The sequence below is a fragment of the Pantherophis guttatus genome, chromosome 2 (genome assembly GCF_059756535.1).
Source record: "Pantherophis guttatus breed Tessera chromosome 2, ASM5975653v1, whole genome shotgun sequence".
NCBI lineage: Eukaryota > Metazoa > Chordata > Lepidosauria > Squamata > Colubridae > Pantherophis > Pantherophis guttatus.
In genome coordinates, this window is record NC_142064.1 from 231,640,659 (window position 1) to 231,657,385 (window position 16,727).

Sequence of the window (16,727 nt, forward strand, 5' to 3'; positions counted from 1 at the left end):
AAATTAATGATCTGTCGGCAGACATGCCCAAGTTCTAATGAAGCCCTTGTCAGGTGCGAGCGTAGTCAGGTGTGAGAAACTGCCTTCCCTCCATCCATACTTAAAGCTCACTCCTTTTTTTCTCTCTCCTTGCACAAATTTAATTAAGTGCGAATGAAAATTTAATTACTGCTACAGACCAATTGTGCATTTGTGATCAAATAAAGGAGCTTTTGTAAAGTTTATAGCCTCCTGCTATACAGGAAAGAGGGATAAATGTTAGGCAAGCCAAGGCAGGAATTCAAATACAATTTTAATTATTTTTGCTTTTGTCTGACAAGATTTGTGTGCATTTTTCAGCTTCTTACTTTTAAAAAAAACTTATATTCAAGGGATGAGAAGACAGTAGCAGGCGAATAGGCCAGATGCATTAAAGAACTCAAGCATCCTTTACAATCTTTAAAAAAAAAAAACCCTCAGCTATCTCACTCAGAACAAAGTCTCTGCCAAGCTTTAAAAATTAACTAGTAAAATGAATAGCAAAAATATAGGCTTTGCTCTTTTCCTCCTTCTTCTCGTTTTCTCTGCCTTCATCAGTAGGCAAAGTTCCTGCAAAGAAAGGAAACACGGTAATCAACATTTCTGTTTTGATCTGAAAATATGCTGTTTCAAAAACCCTTATACATACATTCATCTTTTCATTTCTTTTCTACTTGAAAATTATGATAAATTAATACTTAAAATGCCTCCTATATGAGAATATAAAACTGAACTTTTTTGTGATGAACTGAATTATGGAATTTTTAAAAAAAACACTTCAAAGAAAGCAAGCAATGCCAACTTCTGGGTGAGGAAAATGGCAAACTAAACATCTCTGAAAGAGAAGGGACCAGGGGTGAAATCCAGAAGGTTCTGACAGGTTCTGGAGAACCGGTAGCAGAAATTTTGAGTAGTTCGGAGAACTGCATATACCACCTCTGGCTAGCCCCAGAGTGGGGTGGGAATGGAGGTTTTGCAATATCCTTCCCCTGGAGTGGAGTGGGAATGGAGATTTTGCAGTATCCTTCCCCTGCTATGCCCACCAAGCCATGCCACGAAGCCACGTCCACCAAGCCACGCCCACAGAACTGGTAGTAAAAAAAATTGGATTTCACCACTGGAAGTGACAGATCAGTGGCAAACTCAATGCCCAGCAAAACTCTTCTAGACAAGGAGAAGACAAAATGATTGCCGGCTTGTACTTCAGTCACTGTTCCTTGTGAGGAGACTGTGGGACAGTATTTACCTTGAAGATTTGGAAGTTGTGATGGTGCTAGAAAAATAATTTTATGGCCCATTTATGGACTTTCATGGCACATTTAGGACTTTCATGGCACCCCACAATCCCGTGATCACCATTACAATCCTCTGTTTTCTAATATTTTTAATAAAATACTGATACTTTTTCTTCCTGCAGTCATGGAGCAAACTTTTATTTCTTCCAGTTCTTTCCTATTGTATGTTTGTCCCACCCCCACCCCCAAAATCTACTATTATCTGAAATAATTTTATCAGAAATAATTTTCTGTCACACACACTCAGAACTTCCCTCCCCCCCTCCCGTGTATCCTTCATTAATTCTTTCAGTCATCCAAGATAAACAATCAAATCAATCATGCTTCTATATCAATTCATCTGCAATGTACAAACATTAATAGACTTCACTTTAATTCATATTTTCAAAATAAAACGTTTTTCTAAACAAAAACTCACTGTTCCTGTTGCTCATATTCCAGGAAGTAGGATCACATTTTTTTCAGGAAAGGCAAAGTTATTTAAAAAAATATTAAAATGGTGTTATTTTGCCTTTCTGATCATAATAATAAAATGCATAAAGGAAAACATGTGCCTGCTTTCCCATGCAGTTGTTTTATCTCTTAAGAGTTTTGTCTTCCTTCAACCACTGGGTGCTAAACATCTTAAAACTAATTTGATTCAGCTGGGCAAGTACTATTAGATCATCTGTCAGAAGCTGACTCAAAAAGCTGAAGTTTTCAGTATTCCCATCCATCATTTTAAAAACAAAAGTACTTTTCCATTTTTTTAAGCTACAAATGATTCATTTAAAAGTACATTTGTCTTTAAAATGTTCCATTAACATTTTATTACACCATTACAAATCCACTGCTAATTATATGAAAGAAACTTATTAATACATCAATTGTTAACAAAATATCTACTTCCGTGCAGCTCTTTTAGGTAAGTGGAAAGAGAGAGAGTGTAGGATTAATAATACTTTGATATTGAATTAGGCGGGATTAAGCAAGGGCCACCTGTACAGCCCTTTTTTCCACCTCAAAATGATTTCACATGGGTTATTTAGTTTGATCCATAATTAATTTTGTTGGCTGTGTTCATACATTGCACTAATCCAAAAAAAAAAATGTCCTAGTTTGGTATATGAAACTTCATTTAGCAGATTATATAAACCCATTTAGTCTGGTTCATAAACTATGGTTTAAGATTTATATTCTATTGATTTCATGCTAACAAGTCCTTGCCAATTCTTAACAACCATATAGTTAGATTTTCTCCATTCTTTTCTCTTTCTTTCTTTCTTTCTTTTTCTTTCTTTCTTTCTTTCTTTCTTTCTTTCTTTCTTTCTTTCTTTCTTTCTTTCTTTCTTTCTTTCTCTCTCTCTCTCTCTCTCTCTCTCTCTCTCTCTCTCTCTCTCTCTCTCTCTATCTATATCTATCTACAATATAGCTATACATCCAGGGGTGGGTTCTACTTACCTTTACTACTGGTTTGCAACGGGATTGCGCCTTGCTTCTGCACATGCACAGATCACTGATGACGACATCCGGGGCAGTGGGCGGGGGCACCCGCCAATTTTACTACCAGTTCTTGTGAACCGGTCCGAACCAGGGGCAACCCACCAGTGTATACATCTTTCCCAGCATTAGAGCTGTCTCCAGACAGATAGGTCTTCACATAATGTGTCCAAAGTGAGATAATTTGAGCCTGTTATATGAATCGAGCTAATTTTGTTGAACCAGTCAACCATAGTTAAGCAAATCATGATCTAGTACAATATGTGGAGCCATGACCTGAGACTAGAAACCCTCAAATAAATAGAGATTATATTAGATCCTGTTTCTATCACATAGAGCTGCTGGTGACTACATGAGTGTATTCATATTGCCTTCTTGGGAACAAAACTGTGGGGTTAGCCATTGTCTTTCTTTCTTTTTTTCTTTCTTTTTATTTTTATTTAATTTGTATACTGCCCTTCTCCCAAAAGGGACTCAGGGCGGTGAACAGCCAAAATTAAAATACATACAATACAAAAGTTAAGATAATTAAAAGAGATTAAATCAATCGGCCTCCCAATTTAAAACCCCAAGTCTATAAAATTTTAAAATCCCATTAAAACCATTTAGGCTAGGCCGGCTTGCTGGAATAAATAAGTCTTCAGGGCCTTACAGAAGGTCCGGAGGTCCGGGATCAGTGGTGTTCCAGGAGGTAGCTCATTCCACAGGGCGGGTGCCCCCACAGAGAAGGCTCTCCCCCTGGGGGCTGCCAGCCGACATTGCTTGACCGATGGCACCCTGAGGAGGCCCTCTCTGTGAGAGCGTATTGGCCGGTGGGAAGTTATCGGTAGCAGCAGGCGGTCTCGTAAGTACCCTGGCCCTAAGCCATGGAGCGCTTTAAAGATGAGAACCAACACCTTAAAGCACACCCGGAAGACCACCAGGAGCCAGTGCAGCTCGCACAGGAGAAGTGTTACATGGGAGCGCCACGTTAGCCATTGCCTTTCTTTCCCCAAAGTGGCAACATAATGTATATTCCTGGAATATCCTGATGTCTCTGGGATTTCCTGGATTTCCTATCTGAATGTCCCAAAGGTGCTTTTTCAAGAGGTGTTAAGTCCTCGCAAGCTGCAACCGGCAGAAGCTGCCTTTGTTACTGCCCTGCCCTGATTGGCTACGACGTGGCAGGCTGGAAGCGGGAGAATCCGAGCCGCGCCATTGGTTGCTCTTCTGACAGCTTGATATTTAAGCAGCTGTCATAGGCAGAGTTGTTCCCTAAGTTGTTGTTTTGAGGTACCTGTGTGCCTTGTGAATTCGGTTAATAAAGAGTTATTGCTTAGCCTCGTCTCCACGCCTCGTTCTTCAAATAGAACATTGGCGACGAGGATGGGATCCTGAGGCGACGGCTACCTAACTCTATTCTTCAGTCGCCTGCCAACTTCGACCATGTCTACTTTCCTGCCGGTGTTTTCGCCGTTCGTGCCAGCGTCCGAGACATGGGACACGTATATGGAACGTTTTGAGTGTTTTTTACAGGCAAACGCACTGACGGATCTTTCCAGCGCTCGCAAGCGAGGTTACTTCCTCAGCTCATGTGGGAGCGAGATTTTTGGCACTGCCAGGGCGTTAGCCGCCCCTCAGCAAGTCTTTGATGTGCCATGGGAGACCTTGCTGGACAGATTAAAAAATCATTTCTCCCCGGCTCCGTCCCGCATTGCGCGCCGTCATGCCTTTTGGCAGCGCACTCAAACTGAAGGTGAAACCGTAAATGACTATATGGCGTCCCTGCGGTCTGCAGCCATCCACTGTGACTTTCGCGATTTAGACAAAATGTTGTTGGATCAGTTAGTGTGCGGGATCAAGGACCTGAAGCTACAGCGGCGGCTGCTGGCTCGGTCTGAACTGACTCTCCAGGTAGCCCTGGACGAAGCGAGGGCTGCTGAAATGTCCGGTCGTTCAGCCGCAGAGATTCAGAGGTTCCAGTTGCCCCCATCGTCTGCCGCCAAGCCTTTGTCTGTTCATTACGAGGAGTCAGACCCAGTCGACTCCTCTGATGAAGAAGGGGCAGTGGGCCGCCTTAAGACAACCCGCCGAAGGCTTCGAACATCGGTCAAGCCCAAACAGCTGACACAAGGCAACTGCCTGGGTTGCGGCGGTGACCATCGCAGAGCTGACTGCCGTTTCAAATTGGTCATATGCCACCGCTGTGGAAAATGGGGTCACCTTTCGAGGGTCTGCAGAGCACCAAACCCCATGTCTGAAGCCCCGACCAACCCACTGATTGATCGCTGCCGGGCCCGGAAGACTGCTGTCCGCCGCGACGAGTGTTTTGCCATATCCCGCTATGAAGACCTGCTCGATGTTGCTGTGAGCCATGCCACTTCTTCCTCTCCTGCCAACAAACTTTACCTCACAATAGTCCTGGAAGGAGCAGCGTGTCGTATGGAGGTCGACACCGGCTCCTCCAAGTCCCTCATAGCATGGTCCACTCTCACTAAGTTGCTGCCGAGGGTGTCCCGCCGCCGGCTTAAGCCGTGCCCCGTCCTTTTAAAGGACTATCAAGGGAAGGCTATCCCCACCTTGGGGTATGATAATTTCAGAGTGTCCTATCAATCATTTACCGGCTCGCTGCCCTTGATCGTTGTGAGGGACAATTTGCCTAGCCTACTCGGGCTAGATTGGTTTGCTGCCCTGAACTTAACTATCTCGGGCGTGCATTCAACGTCCCTGGATGTGTCGTCCACCCTGGCTAGGGAGTTTGCTGATGTCTTCTCTGATCAGCTTGGCATGTACACAGGCCGTCCCATATCACTTAATCTGGACCCCCAAGTAGTGCCAGTTCGCCTCAAGCCTAGAAGGGTGCCGCTGGCCCTGCGGCCGCGGGTAGATAAGGAGCTCGATAAGCTCATCGCTCAGGGAATTTTGGTTCCCATTGATCATTCTAGTTGGGAGACCCCGATCGTCATTCCACTGAAGCAGGACGGATCCATTAGGATCTGCGCCGACTATAAATGTTCCCTTAACAGGGCATTGCAAGCCAACCCATACCCGGTACCCGTGGTGCAGCATTTGCTGCATTCGCTGGGCCAGGGCCGGGTGTTTGCCAAGCTGGACCTGGCCCAGGCTTATCAACAGCTTCCTGTTGATGAGCCTACAGCCATGGCCCAAACCATAGTTACGCATCGGGGTGCATTTAAATGCACCCGGCTCCAATTCGGCGTGAGCGTCGCCCCGGGAATTTTCCAAAGCATCATGGAACGATTGCTTCAGGGAATTCCCGGGGTCATACCCTATTTTGATGACGTCCTGGTCTCCGCTGGAGACCAGGCCGATCTCCTCGCCAAACTCCGGGCCGTCTTGACCCGTTTGCGCGGCGCAGGCCTCCATCTCAAGAAGTCAAAATGTGTTTTCGGGGTACCACAGGTGGAATTCCTCGGGTTCCTCATTGACGCTCAAGGAATCCACCCCACCCCATCCAAGGTAGCGGCCATTAAGCACGCCCCCACGCCCACATGCAAGGCGGAATTGTAGGCGTTTCTCGGCCTTCTTAACTTCTATTCCGTGTTCCTCCCCCACAAGGCCACTCTAGCCGAGCCCCTGCACCGCCTCCTCGATTCCAAAGCGCCTTGGGTCTGGAGTCGCTCCGCTGCCGCGTCATTCCAGGCTGTCAAAGACGCGTTAACGTCACAGGCTGTGCTCGTCCAATACGATGCCAGCCTTCCCTTGTCCTTGACTTGCGACGCCTCCCCTTATGGGTTAGGCGCCGTTTTGAGCCATGTTCTTCCATCTGGCCTTGAGGCCCCGGTTGCCTTTTATTCCCGGACCTTATTCGCACTGGAGAGAAACTATAGTCAGTTGGACCGCGAGGCCCTGGCGTTGGTCGCCGGGGTCAAGCGGTTCCACGACTATCTTTATGGCCGTCCCTTTACCATTGTTACTGACCATAAGCCCCTATTGGGCCTTCTCTCCGGGGACAGGCAAACACCTGTCATCCTGTCGCCCCGCATGTCGCGCTGGGTGGAGTTCCTGGCCGCTTATTCCTACCATCTGGTGCACCGGCCCGGCTCGGCCATCGGGCATGCAGATGCCCTCAGCCGCTGCCCGGTACCGGCCACTGACATAGACCCGGCCCCCACGACATCAGTCCTGCTCATCGAGGACTTTGATTTCCCGATTACTGCCTCCGACATCAGCGCGGGGTCCGCTGCGGACCCTACCATCTCCCTGGTGTTAGATTGGGTCCGCCGGGGTTGGCCCAAGGAGCCGGTCGCGGCCGAGTTTGTGCCCTATCTGCGTAGACAACACGAGTTGTCTACCCATAAGGGCTGTCTCCTTTGGGGCAACCGAGTGGTCATTACCCCGGAATTGCGGCGCCCCGTCTTGGCCCGTCTTCATGAGTCACACCCGGGTATAGTCCGCATGAAAGGCCTGGCCCGCAGTTACGTGTGGTGGCCAGGCTTGGACGGGGAGATTGAACAGTGGGTAGCCACTTGCCCCCAGTGCCAGCTGTCCAGGCCGGTTCCTCCGGCGGCTCCTGTTAGGGAATGGGATGGCCCCCGGGCTCCCTGGGCGCGTATCCACATGGATTTCGCCGGCCCCTTCCTAGGACACTCATTCCTGGTCATCGTAGATGCCTACTCTAAATGGGTAGAGGTGGCCACCATGACGGCCACGACAACCGAGGCAGTCACCAGGGTTCTGGAGAGGTTGCTCGCGACGCACGGCCTACCCGACACCATCGTCACCGATAATGGGCCACAGTTCACGTCGGCACCCTTCCAGCAGTTTGTGGCCAAACTGGGCATACGACACACGACCACGGCCCCTTTCCATCCGGCCGCCAATGGTCAAGCGGAAAGGGCCGTGAGGTCTGCGAAGGAGGCGTTGAGCCGCCTGGGCTCCTCAAACTGGCACCAAAAAATTAACCAATATCTCCTAGCTCAACACTCTACTCCCTGCCCAGGCACCAAGGCCAGCCCAGCGGAGTTACTCATGGGCCGCCGGCTCAGGACAGTGCTAGATCGCCTCCACCCGGCTTACGCACCCGACACCCCCAAAAGGGATTCCTCTCACTGCTGGGTTTTTGATGTAGGGGACCCCGTGTACGCCCAAAACTTTGGGACTAGTGTTAAGTGGGTCCCGGGCCGCATTAGCCAACTAACCGGCCCCTACTCTTATAGGGTCCAGCTCAACGATGGTCGCATTTGGCGGCGGCATGTGAACCAACTGCGGAAGAGGGTCCTTCCGGAGACAGACCGTCTCTGTGAGCAAGTCACACCGCCTGACGACTCCACACAACCACACGGAGCGCCTGACTGCAATGTACACAGGCCGCATCCGCCAATGCCTCAACCCGATGCGTTCTCGTCGGCAAACTCACCTGTTTGTTTAGATTTCCCCGCGCCGTCCGGAGTTCCGCCCGTGGCGCAGCCTCGGCCTACCAGACCCGACGAAGACAGCAAGCCGACTCCGCCTCCATCGGTCGCCGCCCCTGAACTGAGAAGGTCTGGGCGGAGCCGACGTCGACCTACGTACTTGAAGGACTACGCATGCGCCATTCGGGTGGGAAGGAGTGTTAAGTCCTCGCAAGCTGCGACCGGCAGAAGCTGCCTTTGTTACTGCCCTGCCCTGATTGGCTACGACGCGGCAGGCTGGAAGCGGGAGAATCCGAGCCGCGCCATTGGTTGCTCTTCTGACAGCTTGATATTTAAGCAGCTGTCATAGGCAGAGTTGTTCCCTAAGTTGTTGTTTTGAGGTACCTGTGTGCCTTGTGAATTCGGTTAATAAAGAGTTATTGCTTAGCCTCGTCTCCACGCCTCGTTCTTCAAATAGAACAAGAGGCAACTGGACTTTCTGGTTTTTCTTGTCTTTCTTTGAAGACGATTCATTTCTCAGAGCTGAAGTAGCTTCTTGGATGAGAAGCGAAATGTCTCTAAAGAAAAGAAAAACCAGAAAGTCCAATTGCCTCTTGAAAAAGCACCTTTGGGACAACCATAACCTGGATGACTGAGAATCTCCATAGACATTCCTATCTAAATCTAACCATGTCTGGTTTTGTTTTGCTTTCTCCAAACCATCTAAGGTCAAGTGGGTGCCGCCACCTGTTATGACATTAAACTGGTAAATCTTATTTATTTCAATAGAGGTAAGTTTGGATTCAAACCATTGTGCTGGACAGCTTCCTTGCTACTCTCATAGGTCTTATTTAAATGAATAAATAAATGATAAAATAATAAAAGCAGATCAAACTGGGCAGCTACCGATGGATACATCAGTCAATATTGACATGAAATCTTGACTGAGCATTGGAATTCTGCAGGCTGTTCAGACTTCCAGTTCTTTATAAAAGATATTACTGAACAGGGAAGTTGGAACCATTGGTTACACAAGCCAATTAAATGCTCGTAGCTCTGTACAGAAAGATAGGATTTCTAGCAACAACCTGATGCTCAGTGACAGACGTTGTCTCTCTCAAGCAGAGAAAAATGGATCCCAAACACCACTAGCCAAATCTTTTTTAGAACATTTTCCTCTTGCCGGTATGCATAAATCTTGCTATGCCTTTAAGCTATGCTCAGCTACCTTTAATATCAAATGTTTTCTCACATTCGGGCCCCTTTGCCCATGCATCAAATAAATTGTAAGAGACAAGCTAAAATCTGATTGCCTCCAGAAATATTTTCCTATAATGTTATAAAATGGTATTTGAAAGCTTAAAAAAAAAGGCTATGTGTAAGCCTCTTCTCTTAGTTTTTGACTAACATGCATAGCAACATTTTTCTACAGCACCATCTTGTTTAGAGTAAGGGTATATAAATTAAACCTTCCAATGTTTATGTTCAGTTTTCCAAAAGCGGAAAGATCCAATTAAATTATAATTGTCCCAGTGTTTAATATGATCTATGTACTCAAAATACCTTTCTTGGGATTGATTCACCTAGAACTGGATATCATTAAGACACATAGATTTCTGCAATGAAAAGCTGTGGATTTTAGTTTCAGAAGGCAAAGAATTGCTAGGAGGAAAAAGCTCTAAAAATATGGGTGTGCAAAGTAGCACTCAACTCTACACATGCAGTGACAAATCCTGCTTCTGCATTTGCTAATTTGTGAGAGAATTAAGGCTGTTGATTAAAGCACCTCTTTCGCACCCTTGCCTTTAGCCAGGCAACCTGATAGCCAAAGAACCTTTATTAGTTTATTAAACAAATTTATGCAGCCACCCAACTCAGACACAGTGATTCAAGCCCATTCAAAATGTCCTCTAGCATTGTGTTTAATGAACACATAAGATGCTAGCAAACCTTATGCACCCCCAGAACAGAATCACTTTAAAAAGTAATCTGTCCATTCAGTATTTTTATCATACAGGAGCTTTTGTACAAAATGGAGTTCCCAGGAATGCAAGCTCAGAATGTGTCTCCAGTTCATGGAATGTGAGCAGGTTTATTACTATGAATGTGGAACTGAAACCCAGGATACTACTGAATTATGATTAAGGTATGAAACTAGGATAGGGGAGACCTAGTTTAAGGTCATCATAAATCATGGAGACTCATTGGGTGACTTTAAGATAATCAGATCTCAATCCATTTATTAAAAAAAAGAAACTGCCCTCTGAAGCAATGTAGTATTACTCTTTTTAACAATATATGCTTGTTATTGTATTAATGTTATTATATTATTATGTTATTATATTATTAATATGATGGAGTTGAATTATCACAACATAGATGTGTAATATGACAATCTAAACATAACTGTACCCAGAACACACACTGTTTGATGAAAATTGAATGTTATATAAATAAAACAAATAAAATGTGGAAAAAATATATCTGCTTTAGCAAATTGTTATATAACAAACTTAGTCACTGTTCCTATAGACCAGGGGCGTCAAACTCAAGGCCCAGGGGCTGGATTTGGCCCATGGGGTGCTTAGATCTGGCCCATGGGGGAACCCTGGAAACAACGAAGGACCGGCCTGCAGTGCTTCTGCCAGAGAAAAAGGAGCTTTCCAGGGCTGTGGGCAGCACTCCCAAGCTCCATTTTCAGTGGCAGAGGGTTGCAGAGGCTGTCGCAGCCAAAAATGGAGCTTGCAAGGACTGCGGGCAGCACTCCCAACTCCGTTTTCATTGGCAGAGGGTTGCAGAGGCTGTCGCAGCCAAAAATGGAGCTCGGGAGCCCATTTTCACTGGCAGAACACTTGGGCCACCACAGGCACCCCCGATATGAGTGATGTCAAGCTGGCCATGCCCACCCTGGCCACACCCACCCTGGCCCCCTGAGGTCAAACACAACCCTGATGTGGCCCTCAATGAAATCGAGTTTGACACCCCTGCTATAGACTAAAGGTTGTATGGACCTGCTTCGTTGCAGACACTATGTAAAGCCTGGAAAACAATGTAATACTGAATGCTGAGAACACACGGAAAATGAAATGGTTACCAGGTTAACATGCTAGAATTTGAAGATGATTTTTCTGCAAAACGTGGATGGGAAATTGTCAGAAAAATCTCAGAAAAGTATGCTACACTGTGAAGTTTTTTTTAAAAAAAACGTCCTGGAAAAGACAATGCAGCGCTTCCATATGATTGATGAAAAAAACTACCTGGACATGTGAGCGAAGCTTGACTGCTAGCAGATTGTACCTTTACCTAGATCTTTTTACACAACAAAACAAAGAAAAATACTGTGTATCACATTGCGTTTAATGGAGTGTGTGTCAAGATGGCAGACAAAGCGTTATGATGCAAGCCCCATTGTTTGGGACACGTGCACGATGTCAACACATATTTACAAATGTGGGATTTGAATTACAACATTCTATTCCAATTTGTCTCAACCTTGGCAACTTCAAGACCTGTGTACCTCAATTCCCAGAATCCCTGGAGTTAAAGTCCACACCTGTTAAAATACCTAAAATTGGGAACCCCTGCTGCGTTCAGTATATTGCGAATGACACCACCCGCCTTGGATGCTGCTTGATTGACCTAAACTGGTTTCCTGCCATAGCTGCCAAAAATGGTATATTAGTAATAGCAGGGAGAGCACTTGTAACTGTAATGTAACGAGCAGTGAATTTGACTGAAGAACTATTATCTGCCATTGAAAATCATGTTGAGCTATATGTCAAGGGTCTGACTTCATATAAGGCAATGCTCTCGGTTCCTAATTAAATGCACTGAATTAGAACAAGCACTGCCATAGACTCATCATTACACACACCATCAGTAATGTTAAGGTTGCAGCCTGGAAGAATGAGAACAGTGATTGAATATTATACTACTGTAGACTGGGTGGCTATTGTGACTTGGTTTGTAGGAGCTTTAATAATGAACGAAAGCAAATTGAACAGCAGATAGAGACCAAAACTTTTCTTTCCCTGGGTTAATATTGCTCCACACACCAGCAATATATAAGATGCCAAGCTTGTGTACTCCTGCCACATGTTTTATTCATCTGGGTTTTTTGCCCTTGGGAGAAAACAAGCAATCCTTTTGTATATTAAACCTTTCTTTTTATATTTGAGCTTGCCTAGGAAAATAGTATACTGTGTGTCTTCTTATTTGGTCAGAGATGGGCTCTGCCCTGCCCACTCTTCTTATTCTTCCTGGCAATTTACAGAACAAAAGCCTATGAACTTTACAATATGTTCAGTATGCCTCCAATATTGCTTTCAGAGCTGTCTAATGACATGCAGTACTATTTCTGCCTCTCACTGGTTTTTTTTTTCCTCATGCAATTTCACATCACTCCTAATGATGGCTTCCCTGCCTGAGATTAAGTTATTCCTTCCCACGTTGAAAGCACTTTGCTTGCTTCCAGTAAAAGAACTCTCTACGGATGCAGCAGAAGGCAGTTTCAGAATGCTATTCATTCTTGGAGTGTTGCTATTCTTTGCCAACTCGGCCATGGCTTCTTCTGATGACCAGGGCAAGGCGCTGTCCTTCATTCTCAGTTCCCCACTGAACTGGGGAAATAATATTCTTTACACAGGCAAGGGAGATAAGGATTGTAATGTGAATCCTTAAGCTGAATCCAGCATTTGAAACATATGGAGGAGAAAAAAGGTTGCGGGGAAAAAAAATAATTTTCCTACTCTTTTCTTGAAGCTGAGGTCTATGGACAATGGGTTCTGTGGAATGAATTAGAAAGGGGAGAAGGAGGTATTCACTTAGGAAAGGCCAGCTTCAGCTTGGGGGTTTAATATATGCTGTGGGTAGAATAAGCAATAGAGATAAAGTGGAATCTGAAGTCTTTGTTTTGAAGCTCTATACATTTTTTCTTCTAGGCATGATCATGTGGAGTAATTGTTGAAGAGTCAGTTCTGAGAAGGGTGACTGATCCCAGCAAGAATGGTAGGAGAAGGAAATGACTTGTCTTCTTTTGTCTCTTCTTCAGAATGAAAGCTGCTAAATTCTCGTGTATTGACTTGCAATTTCTTTACAACCGATCTTGACAAACATCATCTATCTATATATATATATATATATACATATACCCATGGACAACGTTTCTCCAGGCCTTCCTGTCCTCTACCACAAATTCTATATTAGAGATTCCCAAATGTCCCATTTCCAAAAGCATCTTCTAGAAAAGAAAATCACATAAAAAACATATGTTTGAAACATGAGAATCTTGGAAGAAGGGAAAACAGAAGCCATTTTTTTTTGCTATTTGAGGCAGAGCAGAAAGTTTAATTGAATTCTACTCAATGTTGATCATGCAATATTATTTTGAGAACTGCAGAGAGAAAGGGTGTGCAATCTCCAGTCCCAGATTCTCATACATTCTTCTCAACATGCCTTTTAGAAACTGAAAGCATAGTTTTCTGCTATTTCCTGTGAAAAGTAGCTTAATTTGTTGGTGGAAACCATAACATTTACTTAAATTCAAGAATTCCCCAGTATATACTTGTATCTCTGATGTGACCCTTCCCACTTTATGGCCTTCAGCTTCCCTCTCAATAAAAAAAATACAATTTGGCCCTGAGTCAGTATCTCAGGAGGCTTCGTTATTTTGGCTAATGATAGGATGCACATAGGCTGGACTTTATTAATTCAACTCTATTGCATTATTTGGTACAACAATTTTTTAATCCTACCAGGAGGACTCCAGAAATACAAGCTGTGTGTTTTTCATATAGTACTTTCAGATAACTAAATCTAAGAGAAATAATTTGTAGCTGACTTAAATGCCAAACAGAATGTGAAATACTTTGAATTTAAATAGACAGATGATCTACTGATAGTCCATTTAGGGCAATCAATTGGATCTATTCATGAGTTAATAATAAGTAAGTCTATTGAACCTGCCTCAATAATGAATCAAATTTGGATCCCATTCAGTCACATTTTAAAATAATTGTTAATAGAAAGCTAATTCAATGTCGTAAATCCTCATATTTCAAAGCTAAGACTTCATTTTTCAAATTCTATATTATACTCTAGACATAACAGTCTAAAGACAGATGAGAAATATAGGCTTCAGATTAAACCTCTTGGGCTCAGTAGCCATCACTCTGCCTTAACATGGAGAAATTGTTTTGTGACATTTCCACAGGATTCTCCTTTTGAATGCCAAGGCAAGATCCTGCCTGCTTGTTAATATCACTGGTTATGGAATCTTGCTTAAGATTAAATGTTCATGGTTACATTGAAAGTTTCTTTGTTCCACAGAGAACTTTATGTTGAGATTGCTTTTTTATTTATCTATTTATTTTCCTGAGTATCTGCCCTAAAATGTTGGCTTCTATGTCTTCCAGACTACTACAGCCCATTAATCCTGCCTACAGCAGTATCTACTTTTTACAGGAATAACATCTGTCTAGTGACTCTTGATTCCTTGGAGATGCACCTTTAAATTTAATCAGGAATGATAAGATTTTTGTCTGGTCACTGATGACCACCATAAGGACACTCTATCTCCAAAAGTACAAATGGATTTTACCCTATAAGTATTTTAAAAATGGGCAGCACAAAGCGACACATTTCCAGCAGGAGCCAGCCCTTACCTTAGATGAATGGTTCTTTAATATGTTAGGGTTTTTTGTTGACTTCTATTATTTATATATCCTTCCTTCCTTCCTTCCTTCCTTCCTTCCTTCCTTCCTTCCTTCCTTCCTTCCTTCTTTCCTCCCTCCCTCCCTCCCTCTTGCTTACTTGCTTTCTTGCTTTCTTGCTTTCTCCCTTTACATTGTTGTACAATGCCAGGCTTCATTGGAATGGGGCAGGCTTAGTGTGCACTAAATACTGCACACTGGGCAGCAAATATTTTCCAATGCTTTTGATCCTTCACGGCATCTTTGGCATCGTCCCAAGGGACATTAATAATATTAACATCTTCCTTAAATGTTTGTCGTCAGGTTTTCCAAAGCTAGCCTCATTTTTTCTTTCTTCCAAGAGGTACCCAATATAATGCAATTTTTGGATGCAAGTCTTCAGGCTTACATAAGATATGGCCAATAAGCCACATTCAACATTCATTCTTAGTTCTCAATTGATCTAAATCTGACCTTTGTAGTACCTCTTCCGTAGTGATGTGGTCATGATATGAGACACAGAGGATTCTTCTGAAGAACATTTTTGGAAAACATTTAACCATTTAACCATCTTGGTGTCAACCCTCAAGCTGACCTGGCTGTGGCCGTTTTCTTTTTCTGTAGCTTTTTCTATAGGGATTTTTCTTCACATGGCTTCAGGCTTGACACAGCCTGGAGCTGTGTGTAGAGATAACTGGGGTTTTCTAGTCAACACAAAATAGTTCTCTTCTGAGCCAAGGACATTCCAACTGCTGGCTAGCCAGAAGAAGAGGAGAAAAGTAACCAGGCAACCAGCCAGCAGCCAGATTGGACAATGTGACTTATTGTTTGAGAGAACAGGAAACTTTCACTTTTTAATGAGGTGGAAAACACAGGAACTCTCAGAGTTGGTTTTCCACCAGTCTGTGCCAATATGATATCTCCAAATAAAACTGTTCTTTGAGGACTCAAACTGCCTTGGAATTCTGTTTGCAATGGGTGTATTACTTGGAACCCTGACACTCAGTTGTACACTTCCATGTTTGACAAGTATGTATTGAAGGTTCATCCTTGTGGTAATACTTATGGCTGCCGTAGATCAAATTGGTAGGATGTGTTGAAACACAGCCACTGCCGTTTCAATTTGATGGTTAATAGTCTTATCTGTACCTCCATCGATAGATATAATGCTACCAAGATAAGTAAATTGTTAGACTTGTTCTATAGCCTGGTCATCTGACAGTTACAGGAATATTATCCTGAGCAATTTTGAGTTTCATAAAGTTGATCTTCTCAAAATTTATATGTAAGCCAATCTTGTTGGCCTGATTAGCTAAACTGGTGGTCATTTTTTGCACTCACCCCTCTATTTCACCAAGCAATGCAATCACATATTTTTTATCATACCTTTTCATATTTGTCTCATCATTTGTTTTTTACATGTTGGGGGTCCCTCTTTCCCTCTGCTTTGCTTCTGGAAGATGTTTCCTTTTTCATTAGTACTACAGACCCCAAACTTTAATTTACTGTAGGTGTATATGCTCATCTGCTGAAAATGTTGTATTTAGCAGTGTGAGTCAAAAGCCTTCACTGTCAGGCAGATAAAGTAGCAAAAGCGTAGCTTTAAAAATATATGTTATTAACTAGACGGTAGCCCTGATTCTTTTCTAGAGCTTTTTTGCTAAGGTGATAAATTATATTTTGTGATTAATTACAGTAATTATATTTTAAGTAAATAGCTGCCATAGATGTGCAGAAAAACCTCTGAAATTCAGCTATTAATTTTGTTTTAATGATACTTGCTTTAAATGCACATTATTCATATTTTTTTCCTGCAAAATAATAAAAATATTATTTTTATTATATTTTCCTGCAAAATAAAATAAAAAAATACAGGCATAGTATTTCATATTTTGTTCCCTTTTTGATCAAGA

The 16,727-nt window shown here is 43.6% G+C and overlaps 1 long non-coding RNA gene across 1 annotated transcript in view; it reads right to left on the minus strand.

Moving 5' to 3' along the window:
• Positions 1-274: 274 nt before the first annotated feature.
• LOC117673831 (uncharacterized) overlaps positions 275-16,727 on the minus strand; it is a 45,869-nt gene continuing 29,416 nt past the window's right edge. The window contains exon 3 of the long non-coding RNA XR_004593588.2: positions 275-588. This is a non-coding gene — a long non-coding RNA (uncharacterized LOC117673831). The remainder of the gene's footprint in view (positions 589-16,727) is intronic.